The 14,991-nt window shown below is 36.7% G+C and overlaps 1 protein-coding gene and 1 pseudogene across 3 annotated transcripts in view; one reads left to right on the forward strand and one right to left on the reverse strand.

Annotated features, from left to right (window-relative positions):
* The window catches only part of Fgf12 (fibroblast growth factor 12), a 540,917-nt gene that overhangs the window by 130,023 nt on the left and 395,903 nt on the right, over positions 1-14,991 (reverse strand). The gene's annotated exons all lie outside the window — the stretch shown is intronic.
* Positions 1-14,991, forward strand: part of LOC124992766 (general transcription factor 3C polypeptide 6-like) — a 34,665-nt pseudogene that overhangs the window by 1,677 nt on the left and 17,997 nt on the right.

Genomic DNA, 14,991 nt, shown 5'->3' on the forward strand with positions numbered 1-14,991 from the left:
GACTGGAAACTTGCTGGGTGCTGCCGAGATCTGGCTCCAGCCTGTGTAAAGAAAAAGGAGGGTCTAGGGTGGGATTGTTGACTTCATCTCTTATTATCTGCATTATGTGAGAGAGTTAAGTAGTTTAATATACTCATTTACATAACACAAAATTAAGGTAATAGCATCTAATTTCTAAGTTTATAAGTCACTGTTAATTAATGTAAACAAAACACTTAGTATATATTAAATGTTCAATAAATATCAATTCTCTCCTCACTGGAGAAATAAGTAGAATTTACACAATAGGGATTAAAAAGAAATATCAGGCCCAATTATAAGAATTTTTCTAGAGCATAACTGACAATGGTATGTGCAACATTCTTGTAATCCCTCAGAAAAGATTTATCATCTTCCATTTATGAAAGAGAAAACTTAAGCCCAAGAAAGCCAGTGACATTTCCAAGATGACTCGGCCTCATATGGGAGCTTGGCGTTGTACTGGGATCTTATCTCATTTGAAGACTTCTGGCTGCACGGTACTGTCCACTAATCACATCTCTGTGTTAAATAAACACACCAATAATGGCATTGGATAACAGAGCTTTTCATGAAGTAGTAAGGCAAAGGAAGGCTGTGGGAATGCCAAGTATGTGCAGAGCACAATGCCTAGGTACAGTGGTCAAAGACAAGCCTAAGAAAGCCAGACAAGCCCAGCAGTGTGGTGTACCATGTGTTAGCTTGCAACCCTAGACCAATTTCTTCTAACAATTCAGCTTTCCATCTGTTAATACTTACCCAGAGTTAGTAACATCGACTGCAGCACAATGTGCTAATGTTAAAGTAAGATAAAACATGTAAAATACCTAGAACACTACTGGACATATGTTAAATCTTCAATAATTGGCTAACCACAATTATTAGAATGCCATTTCTCATTTGCTAGAAGAAATGTAAATGTTGATTTTTAAAAAAGTCTTTTCAGATATCAGAAATCATAGCTTATCATTTTTGCACAATAATACTATGCTCACAAAGGTATACATATTCAAGATAAATAAAGCACCCGGATTCCTCTCAGAAAATTACATTAAGATGTACTAGTCCACATGACAAAAGGAAAGAGACAAAGGTCATATAGATTTGTAGTTGATGGTTTGTACCTAGGAGAGAAGTCCACTAATTACTACATAAATGACTGTAATGTAAAACTTACATCTGCTAAGGATGCCTGTCATCGACGTCACAAGATTAACATGACAGAGTGGAGTGGACACTATTGGATCATGGGGTTCTATGGAATAGTTAAAAGCCATTCTTTTAACATTATTTTATTAATAATGTGCCAGACCTTTTGACAAAATGGGCATTTTATGGCTTCTGACCACAATTCTGAGCAGCCCACAAAAATTATAAGAATGATCTGTTCTCAAACACAGCCTGTAAGTAACTGATCACTTGACCAATCAATAAGCATATCACCACTTACCAATGCATAGCATTTAATCTTATTTGTTCTTCTTAACAACCCAATGAGATGACACAAGGATTAAAATTCCTACTATATAGATTAGGAAAAAGAGACTCGAAGAGAATTGATTTGTCAAAGTTACACTGCTAGGTAACAGCAGGACCAGGATTTGACCTCTATTTTCCACCACATCATGATACACATTACATTTCTTCATGTGACAATCTAGAAAAGGTTTCTTGCTACTCAGAAGACAAAGTGTAATAAAATTACACTGTATTTTATTAAAGTGACCATTTGTGAAAAAATAAAAATACTTAGTTATGTATAGGTTTGTCCTTGTTAATTTTGGAGTCTTAAAATCAGTTCTAGTTTGGTAAATTATATAGTTATTTACTTTAAAAATGTACAATTATACAAAAATGTACCTATATATTTAATATATACAAATATATTCACATATATGTAGACTTACGCACATATGTACCCATGTGTATATATTGTGTGTGTACCATATATACTCTCATTAGTCTATGCTTAATAATATTAAATTATCATGTCCTTAGTTCATGAACTGTACATTATTTGTACATGATTAAATGTAAAAATTTGTTTTATGTGAATAAATGAGTGTTTCATGCTGTTATTGGTAATTTAATACCAGTGACTAGGGCAGCTTCTTGAGTATTAAGAATATCTCCTACATATAGAGAGATATTTTATGAATCACTTTTAATGTATTAATTATTGTGTAGACATAGAAGTTCAAGAACTTCCTGGGTGTTACTTTATTAATATTTTTTAATTATTATGGCCAGAGAAGTGTTCCAGGATATTTCTTCACAAATTCAACATTTTCCTCAGATAAACTCTGGAAAATACTCATTTACTAAAGGTATAAAGTAATATATATATAAATACGAGAAACCTACAGAAATGATATAGGAAAATAAATACATGGGAATAAATTAGCTGTAAAAATACATTCTTACCAACTTTTAAGGCAAAATACTAGAATTATGTAATCTTTGACAATAAACTCCTGGAGAAACAGATTGTGAAACTTAATTAAAAGAAAAAAGAAAAAAGAAAGCATTTTCCCAAAGTCCTCAAAAAAGCAGAGTGTGCTACACTTGACAATATTTATATCAAATTAGCATTGGAACCGTGTGTCTAACCCAATCCAAAATGCCACTTAAGGGGAAATAGAAAGGCAATAGATAATGATTTCATAGTCAACATCAAAATATGTGCAACAACCCAATGTAAATGTGCAACAGCTAAAATCCACACAAAATTTTCGCTATATCCACACTTAGTGCAAAATCATTCAACATTGCTCAGAATCAGAAGTGTGTTCAGCATGATGTAAGTGACAGTCCACAGGCTTATGTGTTCACATATTGACCCTTCTAGCTATTGCCATATAATGGGGCCTGTTTCTAAATGGGTAGCTTTATGTTAGGCCTAGTATCAAGAGTAGTAACCACATTAGTTTCTTTGGTTTTTTTTTTTGTTGTTATTGTTTATTTGTTTGTTTTTTTTTCAGTTTTTACAGAGCCTTCTGGCATTATACAATTATAGACATAAAACAGTATGTTCCATCGACTCAGCATCTTTCTTCTCCAATTTTCGTAAAAGGAATTAATGATAATTTACTTTGGACTTGCTTTTATAATTCTTTCAGTCAGTGCTAATATCTTGCCTTAATAAATAAAAATAGAAACATCTAGGTTTCTCCTCTTTCATTGTTTTCATTTATAAGATGAAATAAGAGGAAACTGAATATAAATCTTGCATTTATTTAATTATCTATGCCATAGTTTGTTTTTCTTTTTTCCTTTTTTTTTGGGGGGGGTGGTGGTACCAGGGATTGAACTCAGGGGCACTTGACCACTGAGTCACACCCCCAGTTCTAGTTTGTATTTTATTTGAGACAGGGTCTCACTGACTTGCTTAGTGCCTTGCTTTTGCTGAGGCTGGCCTTGAACTCTAGATCCTCCTGCCTCAGTCTCCCAAGCTGCTGGGATTATAGGTGTGTGCCACAGAACCTGGCTATACCATAGTTTTAATGTCTAACATGCTGAGATCAATATGGGGAAGATATTTTAAAGGTCTCTACAATTTTCTGGTTTGTAAAGTCAGTCTCCCTCTCTGTGACTAGTTCACTACCTAATTAAAAACACACATACTTTTAATACACATATACACATACCTTTTAAAACACACATGCACAAGTGCACACATACATGTATATACCAACTAAATAAATGACTTCTTTATTTTTTATTTTAACATACATAATAATCGTGAATATAGTGTGATAACTTGATATATGTATACAATGTGTGGTGATCAAATCAGAGAAATTAACATTTTCATCTCCTTAGACATTTATCATTTCTGAGAAACCTAGACCTCTTCTCAACTGGTTTCTTGAGAGGCAATTTTCATTGAATGCTCTGTCAGAATTTCATTTAAATTTCTTTCCCAGACAGATGAGAAGGAAAAATGAAATTGGGGGAGAAAAATGTAATTTAAGTCAATCAAAGTTTTCTCTGGCTAGTCTAATCATTCTCCTTGTGATGTTTTGTGAAGAAAAGAAAAAGGCAGGGTATAGAAGAAGAAAAGCACTTTCTCTTGGGAAATATAAGAAAATCATATAAAAATGACTTATTACAATTTTAAACAGAAGAGAAAATGAAATGTAAATATCAGGGGGTTTTCCATTGCTAAATTGGGATTTACTTTTAAAAGGGGTTTCTAAAACAAAAAACTTATATCTTTTCATTATCACATTCCCATATCCTTAGGCCAATTATGATTTAGAGATTAGTCTAGTGTTTCAATTTATTGGTTGGAGATCTTCCATATCAAGAAAGAAGTTCCAAATTTCCTGAGAGTTTTGAAGAGAAAAATTTAGGTGAGTTAAACCTCAGTAAAAGGGGCTTCCCAGGAAAGCAATATATCAGATTGCTGTTTATGACTAAAGATTTAGGTTTTCAAATTCCTTTTTGTGTGTAACTTTTTATAATATCTACTTGACATCTCCTTGCCTTTACTTTTTGTTCAGAGTTGCTTCTTGCTCTGCATTCTCTCTTCTTCATCTGTTAGGGCTACTGTAACAAAATGCATTAAAATGGGTGACTTATAAACAGTAGAAGAGCACTTCTTACAGTTGTGGAGGCTGGGAAGTCCAAGGTCAAGGTGATGACAGACTTGGTGTCTCCAGAAGATTCGCTTTTGGTTCATAGATGGAACCTACTCTCCAAGTCCTCACCTGATGAAAGGGGGGCAGGTAGCTCTCCAGAGTCTCTCTAATAAGGGCACTGATCCAATTCGTGAGAGCCCTCAGGACATTCACCTACCAGTGGCCTCATTTTCTGACACCTTCACCTTGCAGTCTGGGATTTCAGCTTATGACTATTGGGGAACACAGCGGTTCCAGTCACATCTTTGCTCTGTGTCACTGCTGCCACCCTTCCCTCTCTCTCTCCTTTTAATGAGTAGCCTCTTGTCTCCTTAGGTGAAGAACCAAAACAAACTTTCTTTGATAGAAGTACAGATATCAGATCATATGAAAGCAGAATAATTTCTCCACTTAAAAGTCCAAGGGATTGCATGCAAAGACATTGTAATTTTTCTTTTGAATGTTTAGAATGCTTATTTATTCATTCATTCATTGATTTATTTTGCTTTCTCTCTGGTCTTCCAACATATTTTCATTTCGAGGGAATAGTAACTATGAAAGTTTTGAAACTATTAAAAAATTAGCTAAGCAACAGTAATCTTCTAAATGAATAAGGACAAAGAAATGAATTAGATTGGATAACTACTGCCAGATAAAATATACCTTTATAAAGGGTTGCCTTGGACACTTAAAATGAGAAAGTCATTCAGAGGCTTGGTATCTTGAGGTACAGACCCTCAAAATGTTGCCCATAGGATCCTACCTTCATATATTACCAATGGACTCTAGCAGCTTAAATGTACTACCAAGCAAGAGGTAGATCTATGCAATGAAGGTATAGTGTTTCTCCTGACATGAAATATGGGGCCTTAAGGCTCTGGGTAATTCAGGGAAAAGGTGACAGAACCCTGCCTCATTCCCTCTCTCTCTTGCTAGCTCTCACCTGTGCCCTCACTGTCTGGCTTACAGAGCAGACATAAACCATGTCTGGGCCTTCTGGCAGCTCACTGCACACTTTGACTTGGGTCCACAGTAGGGCTGGAACTAGAAATTAGATTTCCTGATTCCCAGTTCACTTATCTACTCACTACAAAAAAAAAAAAAAAAAAAAAAAAAAAAAACATGGTAATGCTGGCAACATTTAAACTAGTGGGTCATCATGAGCTATGGGTAACTACTAGACCACGAATCTCCTCGGGCCTCTTCCAGCTGCAATTTCTGCTTTAAGGCAGTGCAGACTCTAAATGCCATCCCTCCCGGACAGGGGATCAACAGATATAAAAAAAAGAAAATAGGTTAATCTTAAGAGACTTTAAAGACAGAATATCCAAATGTTGAGATATCAGATTAATGTCTACATTGCTCTCCTCATTTTCTGTCCTGCTAAGGGAAGTTGAATATAAACACAGCAGGACATCACTGATTAAACGCTAATGAAGAGTTAAACAGGAAACCACAGCAAAACATGAATACGCTAAACTAGAATGGTTGTTTTGAGGGAATATTTTTAAGGATAAATCTACATTTGTTCCTTAAGAAATAAACTCATGTCTCTTTAAGAAACAAATATTTGTTCCTTGAAATATTTGTCAAAATCAACTTTGTGCAGAGACTATTTTTTGTCACAAATACTTTCATATTTGACAGCTCTTTCAATGCAATTCCCGTTTTAAAACACTGTGATAGAGATATTTTACTTTACTTTTAAACCAAATCTTCAAAAAAGTGTCATAATTTAATAAGAAGTGGGAAACTGCAAAACATGAGATTAGCATTTATCTTCTAAATAAAGTTTCATAGATTACTTAGTTTTTGTGAAGAAAATTACACCTTCATAACAAATGAAATGAATTACAAATTTAGTACATGTAAGTAATATATAAACTTGTATCAAGCTTTTATACTACCTTAAGAAATTTAATACAAATTTGACACTGTCATATTTAAAAACAAAAGATTTTAAGTCTGAACTTGACATTTCGGAAGAAAACAAGATGGAGTATTGAGGCTGTGTCATCTTCTTACCTCATTTGCACTAATATTACTATTCTGGAACATCCTTTAGCCAAACCCAGAAACTCTGGCTAACATACTGGATTACCAATAAAATAAAATCCAGGTAGCCAGCAGAATGCCCCCAAATGAAATAGCCTAACTTTTTTCAAAAGTCTTTGTGCAATTTTCACTATCTAGATTTCTTGTGGGGACAGTAAAGATATTGCTAACCCCTGACTACCTTCAACCTTCAAATCTTATTAAGAACAATTAAAGTACCAGACTCAAAGTATGCTTTTAAAAAACTTAAAATGAAAGAAGCCTATTTAGTTAGAATTGTCCCACCATGTGAGACACAGCCCTTAAACAGGACTGATTCATTCAGTTCTCTGCAAATAAGTTATAAAGCAAAAGTTTTAAAATGGAAGAAAACATTGTCTTTTTGAATTGCTAAACTGCCTCATGCAATACTTTGAAGAGGGAAAAGCTTACTGTTTTTGGTAATTGGAACTCAAAGACCAAATTCCATGTTGTTCAATGCAGATTTCTTGATTGGCATCTCAAGCAATATTGCAATATAATTATTTTTAATTGCCAATTCACATATCTTAAGCAAAGAATATACAAGGCTCCCCAGAGGTACTGCTCTACAGCAGGAGTTTAATACCTAAATGCAGACATTAGTGAATGGGGGCTTTTGTCAATATTTCACTCTCACATCACCCACAACATAACAACATCACTTAGAATTTATAAAGGCCTTTTATTTGCAAAGTGCTTTATAATAATTAATCGTCAGAATATTCATTTGTGGGGGATATGAGTAATAGATTATAAAACCAAGAATTTCAAGCAAGAAATGGTTTGGATAAGACCAAAAAGGAATCACTGTTTTGAGACTGAAATAGAATCTGTAGCATCCCCAAAATTAGCAGTGCCGTTTTATCATGGTTCACATGTCTAATGTCTTTTAAGCGAGAGCAGAATCACACTGTTCTCTTTGTGCTCACTGTATTTCTCAAAAGCTCACTTCTATTATTCCATGAGTGTTGATTTTTAAGAGCCACAGATTTTTTTGCATACATTCTCAATAAAGAGTAGAATCTCAACCTTTCTGGACAAATATTCTATATCAATGAGAGAAAATTTGTGTTACTAAAATCTTACACATTAATGCTTTTAATCACCGTGTTCTCAATACGGAACACAGTCCATGGTACAGAGTGGCCGTCATCATTCTAAAGATCATTATTGAATAAAGAACTAACGTTCTCTTAGCTTCACTCACTCCTTCATTCATGAAGTCAATCATTACTTGCTGAGCTCTGCGATTTGTCAGGCATTGTGCAATTCAGGAAGAAAAGAAAAAATATATCTGTCCCTTGCTCTCCTAGAGTTCATAAAGAACGAGAGACATAGGTAAATAAAAAAAAAATGAAGATGATTAAATACAATCTTTGGCAGGAGCACAAAGAAAGGAACAAATATTCTTAATGGGTGAGGATTCAAAACAATGCTTCACAAAGATGTAGTTTTTACTTGGGTTTTGGATAAGTGTGGTTGTAATACACAGAAAAAACTGGGGAAGGATATTGTAGGAAAGTCCAAGTCTTAGGAACAGCTTCCCTGCTCCACCAATTTGTGAAAATTTGTAGCTGAAATTATATCACTTTTGACTACACCCCGCTAATTCAAACTCCATTCAGTTTCTGAGAAATTCTGGGTGAGAATGGCTTCTGATTACCATACAAATTGGTTGTATGTAAATGTGTGTTTCTACTGTGCTTGAGGATACAGCTTATTCTTTCATGTCTTTTAAATATTCCTAGGATTGTTTGCCCTCCTAATGTATATTATATTAAAAACATGGGAGAATGTCTTTTTTGAATAAAGACTGAAAGACCCGGAACATAGCATGCCATAACTGCTTACAGAGAAACATAAAAAATCTACAGGAAATCCTCAAATAACTGTTGTATGTATATTTTGTTCTAGGCACTCTGTGGGACACGGTGTATTCCTAAAGGGATGTCTTAGCAGTACTGACACACTGCAAATGCTCAATGACTTCTGCTCAAATTCAACATTCTCTGATGAGTTCACAATTTCGGGAGAGTGGGGGTGACTCCAGACTGGAAGAAGAATAAACAGAACACCCAGGAAGCAACTCTTGTGCAACGTGCGGAAGACACAGAGCACTGAGCCAGCATGTGAACACGTCTTCCAGCTACAAGATCAAGATTCTTTCCACGGAAACACGGATCCAACCCCATACTCCTTCATGAGAAGGACTTAGTTTCAATAGGAATTGCAAAGCTGTTTATTTTTCTTCCAAGGGCTCATTGCTTCACCTGCCCCACCGGGGCCCATTTTTCTCTATGGTTTGTGTTCATCTCCCAAAAAGCCCAATAGAAACTCCAGCAAAGCCCAGGGGAGCACATGCAATCGCCTCTGCCACCCCAGGACTTGCTGAGGAAGACACTAGTAGCTAAGAGCACTGGCAGACTGGGCACCTTCCTTGGAAAATCTTACCTGTTCTATCACATGGCAGTTGTCCTCCTGGTGCTTGCCACCACTAGTACTTACTAAATCATAATGATCCACTCCAATATCAATAAACACAGGTGTAACTGACTTTAAAACCAATTTGTATGTTTGCTGGAACATCTCTCTCGTTGGGGGTTGATTATCAAAGGTTAAAGGGTAACAGTGGAGTGGTTTGTAAGAGATGTTAGAGTTTACCTTAACTTTAAGTTTAAACATGCATGCTGGCCCAATATCACAACCTGAACTGCCAATCTCCTGTCTTCCAACTCCCAGCACCCGAGTCTGGGGGTGGGCGGGAGGAGGACAACTTTGGTCAAACCAGGTCTGTGGTAAAGAAAGTCATGAGACGCAAGAGTGCAGAGCTGTAGATAATCATAGATAAATAAGTCCATTTTCTTTGTAATTTTATGTATTTTCTACTTATGCATTAAAAATTATCATTCTGAAAAGGGAATCCATAGGCTTTGCAAGACTGCTAAGGTGATCCATGGCATAAAAGGGTTCAAAAACTGTTAAAGTTATTTAGAAATCAGCTAATGTGAGAGGAAGCCAAATGGGTGGGGCCATAAGGAGGAGAGAAGTCACTACTCACAGAAGAAACGAGGAAAGGTGCTAAAAGTGAAAAAGAAAAGAAGAGGAAGAGGAGGAGGAGGAGGAAGAGGAAGAAGAAGAAGAAGAAGAAGAAGAAGGAGGAGGAGGAGGAGGAGGAGGAGGAGGAGGAGGAGGAGGAGGAGGAGAAGAAGAAGAAGAAGAAGTTGTTGAAGTTAAAAAAACTAAAAATGTACTGTGAAAAGTTGGACAATAGAAAGGAGTCTATGATATCAAGAAGGGGTTAGATTAAGATAGGTAATCACTGGGCATGGAGTCAAATATTTCCAAGATAAGCTTCGTGGACCTGAGTGCTCTTTTTATCTTGCAAGTAGGGTCTTAAAGAAACAAATCGTCACAGAGCTAGAGAAGAGCTACTAATTATTGCTTGCTTAATTAATTAATCAAGTAACCTATTAAGTGAAAATTTATTGAGCACCTATTATGTATCAGGCATTATATGCATGGTGACAGATGTCTACTGATATAAAACCCCAATAAAGGTCTGATCTTATAGAACTGAGAGTCTACTTCGAGAAACAGAGATTAAGTGAATAAGAACTCAAAACAATAAATAAATAAATAGTGATTGTAAGTGCTATGGAAGAAAAGAATAAGGTACAGCCTAACAGCTGTAAAACTGAAGCTTCGACCTGTCAGATGAGCAGGAGTTTTGCTTCCTAATCCTTTGATTGGAGGCTGAGCAACACTACTTTCAGTTAGTCTCCAAACTAGGTCCATTTGTGAGAATGGGATGAAGAAAATAAGATACACTCTATTTCATTTCAATATTCACTGAGAATCCAAAATATACAGCTATGAAAATCTTACAGAGAATACAAAAGTGAGCACAGTGGTCTATTTGCAGAATAATCCAGTGAGAGAGAGGAGAAGAGGAGAAGGAGGAAGAGAAGGAGGGGGAGGAGAAGCAGAAGAAGGAGAGGAGGAGGAGGAGGAGGATAAGGCAGAGGAGGGGGAGAATGGGGAGGGGAAGGATGGGGAGGAGGAGAAGGAGAAGGAGGAAGAAGGAGAAGAGAAACAAACTCTAGGAGAAGCCCACTAAGGTTGAAGAAAAGCTCAAGTCACCAGCCCTGCAGGTGGCCTTGGGGCAGATCACAACCCCTCTGGGAGCCTTCTTTTCACATCTGTCAAAGAACATGTGCACCATCTGACTTTCTGAAGCTCTTTCCAGGTTAAACAGACTGTGCTCCATTTTTTAGGCTCCATAATTAGGAAACACTCAAATACCTCCAAGTGTGGGTATGATTGGAGGCAGTTAATATATTTCAGGGGCCAGAGGTATAATCGTGACTTTGTCGGTGGTGGTTTATTTATTTTTCCTAATAAGGTTCGCTTTTGAAATTCCTGAACCTGAATTGAAGTGCAGAAATTAAGAAGAATGCATCATAACATGCACTTACTGAGTCACTAACCTGCTTGGGACTGGTGTGAAGGACAGAAGAAGTGGTGTTCCCTAGGGCCAGACATGTTCCTCGGCGATAGGAATTCAAAATTGCATAAAATATGTTCCTTGAACCTCAGACATTCAACAGCTTCGTAATGGAAATGGGCATGCAGAAAACAGTGACTATAAAGACAGCTTACTATCATAAGTCCCAAAATAGGATCATAAATGAAGTATTTTGAGGACACCACAAAGGAAGAAAGTAAGCGCTGGTGATAGACATGTATGTGGAAAATGTTGCCACAAGTCCTGCCTTATCTTCAAGAGTGAAGAGAAGTTAGCCAAACAGGGTGAAAAACATTCCAGGCAGACAGACCATGATATGTAAAGGCAAGAAGAGAAAGAATGAACATAACGCTTTTCCTTCCCCAGCATCTATTTCAGTCACACTGCAGATAAACAGGATTTTAAACATGGGAAGCCATCCAAATCAAACAATTCTCATTCTTTCATCAAAATCCTAAAGGGAACGTTTTTAAATCTCTTTTGTAATTGCCAGGAAAATGATGTGTGCCCAGCGTCCTTATTTAGAAGAAACTGCCCTTATTTTTTATTTTTAATCGAACATGTATAACTTTCCCACTAAGCTGGAACCAAATTCTGCATTTCAGATGGTAACTGAAATTTACTTATTCTTTTTTAAGGTGCATGAATATGTCCTGTCAGCAATTAAACAAATTCAAGTAAGGAAAAAAGATAAAAAATGGACATCACAAAAACAAGCAATGAAACGCATCAAAATCAGGAATTCTGTCAGTCTAGCTGACAAAAACATCGACTTGAAAAGGATGTCCTTGCCAGGTTAGGACACATTCCTTTCCTAGCTACTGTCAACCTGGGCTCAGCTCCACTCAGAAACGCCTGCTTGGCTGGCAGCTGCTGAGAGTAGGCAACTCCTCCTAGCAACAGATGGAGCCAATCAAAAGCCAGCAGCAGTGATCCTTGCTGTTAAGTGCAGTGACATCTCATTTATCTGGCAACTCTAGTGACGACTATATAATGCATAAGATAATTACTAAGAGACAGTAATTTACATTCCTATGCCCCAGAAACTATTAGGTTTTAGCCAAGTTGATTGGAAATTTGCCTAAAATTAGACATGTCTAGGCATGCTTAAAATATGAAGAGATATCAGAATGCCTTGAACTGTACTTAAGTGAGTAAACAGACCAGAAGCTGTTTAGTTTTATCACTTAGTACCTATGTGTTCTTAGGCATATTGGTTTCCCTGAGCCTTAATATTTTCATCCTTTAAAGAGATAAATGCATGCAACTGACATAACATATCTCATAGGGGGTACTGTGTTAATCGTAAAAAGTAACAGATATAAAGGTCCTTTGCAACTGCCAAGCACCACATAAGTAAATAAGAGCTGACATTTTCTTAGTATTACAGAAACAGCATTTGATGTAGTTAATAGCTTCAGCTCCCATCTGGGCAATCTTGGGTAAGTCATTTCATCTTTGTTTCTTCACCTGTCCAAGGTAGATATTGCTAGGACATAATTTAGAGAGTGGCCATGAAGATTGGAGAAGTAAGCTTACAAAGTCCAAATATGTAGTAAGCACTCAAAAATGTTAACTAACGTCATTATTAACATAATCACTCCATCACTTAATATCCAGAGAGTCTGAGGTGTTGTTAAGTTGAAAAAAGCTATTATTTCTTTTAAGTGGCACCAGAATAGTGGGCTGTAGAACTCCAAACACATATCTTAGGGATCCTGCACAATCCCCTCTCAACCCTCTACATCTTGCTTTCTTTCCTTCTCCTCCTCCTCCTCCTCTTCCTCCTCCTCCTCCTCCTCCTTCTCCTCCTCAGAGTTGTTGTTGTTGTTACTAGAGATTGAACCTAGGAGTGCTAAACCACTAAGCCACATCCCCAGCCCTTTTTATATTTTATCTAACAGGATCTCACTGAGTTACTTAGGGTCACTAAGTTGTTGAGGCTGGCTTTGCACTCATGATCCTCGTGCCTCAGCCTCCTGTATCACTAGGATTACAGGTGTGCATCATGGCACCCAGACCCCCTCCACAGCTTTCTAACACATTCATGCATACTGGACGTTAGCCTCATGTTTTCTATGTCTCCTGTTGGACATTGAAAAACAATTTTGATTTCATTTGTCTCCTCTCCTTGTAACCCCTCCATTAATCTCTGAAATTACCAGCTTCCTGTTCCACACAAAATCATAAATTTGGAATTGTTCATAGTGTGCTTAATTAAGCAGTCCTGCCAAGCACACAGTTCCTCCCAGGTTTGTGTAAACAGAGTATCTGCTTTTTGTCTTACTACCAATTTGCTCTCCTGCATAGAAGGAAGGGAACAGATTTGTGTTAAGGCAATTAGAGTAGGCAACTTCTCATTTCTCATTCAATGTCATTTGTTTGTGGTGATTTTCAATATTAAAAAGTAGAAATATATATCATTGCATAGTCCATAATGCAATATGGCATAAAAATAGATTCTGTAACAAAGTTTACAACAGTTAATAAAGGCCAATATTTTTCCTGGACCCATATCAGTAGGACTTATTGATATGAACTATACTTTCAGGGTGAAATTTTTAAATACCTGTTTCATTCCATAATGTTTATTCTATACTCAGAACTTGGGCAGATTCCACTCTGAATGTCTCCTTGTGTACTGTTTGAGCACCTTGCTAGACTCTGAGTTCCTATGAGAGCAGAAGTTTGCCTTACACACATCCAAACCATCCAGCTAGCTTTGCACACAGTATAATTAGTGTCTATTAAATAAATAAAAGTATGAACAGAAAAGGAAGGGATGGAGGAGGAGTGGGAGGGATAGAAGGATGGACAGAAAACATGACATAAACAGAGAGAGGAGAGGGAGGAAGAAGAGAAAGAAGGAAGGAGGTCAGAAGTGATATGACGTACATGGGCAGGGGTCTCCACCGACAATTTAACTAAAATTCTTGGGTAATTTTTCAGACAAAGTAGAACCTTGTAGTAAGCACTCAAAAATGTCTCCAATTGCCATGCTTTTAAACCGTTTCTTAATCCTTTGGGTGTTAGGCACCAATAAAGGGTACAAAAGAGAAATGAAAGTTCAACAGGCTCAATTTTCATACAAATTCAAAAGGTTAAAAAAATGATTCTTAAGCAGAGATATAATTCCTTTGTTTGTGGGTTTTTACTTCCTTCCCAGAAGAACAGGTCCCTCAGGCCTTTTTCTCATCTACTCCATAGACTAACTTTGCCACCCAGCCAGATTTTACACCAGTCAGCTGTCATCTGCAGCTTTTGTGGCTTCAAAACAGTAACAGGATTCTCCCACACACCTTTAAGTAACTTGCCTTTTTCTAATATAAAAATAATTACACTGGGTCTGATAAATCCTGGGACTTTTATGTTATTCCAATGTCATTACATACTTGAAGACTATTTGAACAGAAATAAAAACAATGCACATAAAAGTACAAAAACACTTTCTGGATCCATATTTTGGTTTATATGATTTTGACCTTGTGTTAAAAAAAAATACATAAATAGTTGGAAATTCCTGCACATCATCCACTACAGAAGCTGCAATGCACTGATTCCTGCCACTTCCATCAAGTGCACAAACAGGCCTCAGTCCCCCGTGCAGAGGTGGTGTTTCCCAACAGTGGAATAATATCAGAAAAGAAAAAGGGGCATCATTTTTAAGGGGCTTTGTGATGACCACCAAGAAACTGGCCAAGGAAATCTCCTTAGTAGAAGTTGAGAATGAGATGTTTTAGAAAAGGGTCT

Source organism: Sciurus carolinensis, chromosome 9 (assembly GCF_902686445.1).
Source record: "Sciurus carolinensis chromosome 9, mSciCar1.2, whole genome shotgun sequence".
NCBI lineage: Eukaryota > Metazoa > Chordata > Mammalia > Rodentia > Sciuridae > Sciurus > Sciurus carolinensis.